Here is a 680-nt window from a genome sequence, read left to right as displayed (position 1 = left end):
CGGACGAGGAAGTCCCGGGGGCCGCCTCCGCCCGCATCCCCGCCTTTCCCCCGGGGCTGCCGGGCGGGGAAGCGGCCCACCGGGATACGGACCCCCGCGGAAGGCGGGCCCGGCACGTCTGGGGGAGAGAGGCGAGGGCCGAGGCCATCCCACCGCGGGGATGCAGTGAAGGGCAACTAAAAGCCGCCGGAAGAAAGCCCCTGGCAGAGCAGCGCGCGGCCAGGGCTGGCACAGCCCGTAATGCTGGTCTGGGGCTTTTGCAATCAAGATCGTTAGTCTCGCCGCCATATGGGAGCGCGCGTTAACTACGTCAAGTACGGTAGGCGTCCCGGGCGCCGCCGCGCTCTGGTAAATACGGTAAATCCCTCCTGCGCCGGCCCCGCCCCGGTCGCTGAGGCGCCGCCCCGCCCCTCGGGGCTCGCAGCGTTGCCACGGGCGACAGCGCCCCCTGCAGGCGGCTGAGCTCCGGTGCCCCGGAAAAAGAGGGCCGATGAGGGCGCGGGTCTGGGCACGGGAGGTTCCGGGCACGGAGCGGAGGGAGCGGGCGCCACGGGGAATATTTTGAGCGACGGGCTCCGGAGTTCCTGTCGCCGCTTCCGGGTCGGTGCCAGGTGAGTGGCAGGAGCCGGCGGCCGCCCTGGGGCGGCTCCGGGCCGGGCTGCGGCTCGGCGGAGGCCCGG

The sequence above is a fragment of the Haliaeetus leucocephalus genome, unplaced genomic scaffold (assembly GCF_000737465.1).
Source record: "Haliaeetus leucocephalus isolate CR32 unplaced genomic scaffold, Haliaeetus_leucocephalus-4.0 Scaffold183, whole genome shotgun sequence".
In the NCBI taxonomy this organism is placed as follows: domain Eukaryota; kingdom Metazoa; phylum Chordata; class Aves; order Accipitriformes; family Accipitridae; genus Haliaeetus; species Haliaeetus leucocephalus.
The sequence above is the reverse complement of the archived record's forward strand: the minus strand, read 5'-3'. Positions refer to the sequence as shown.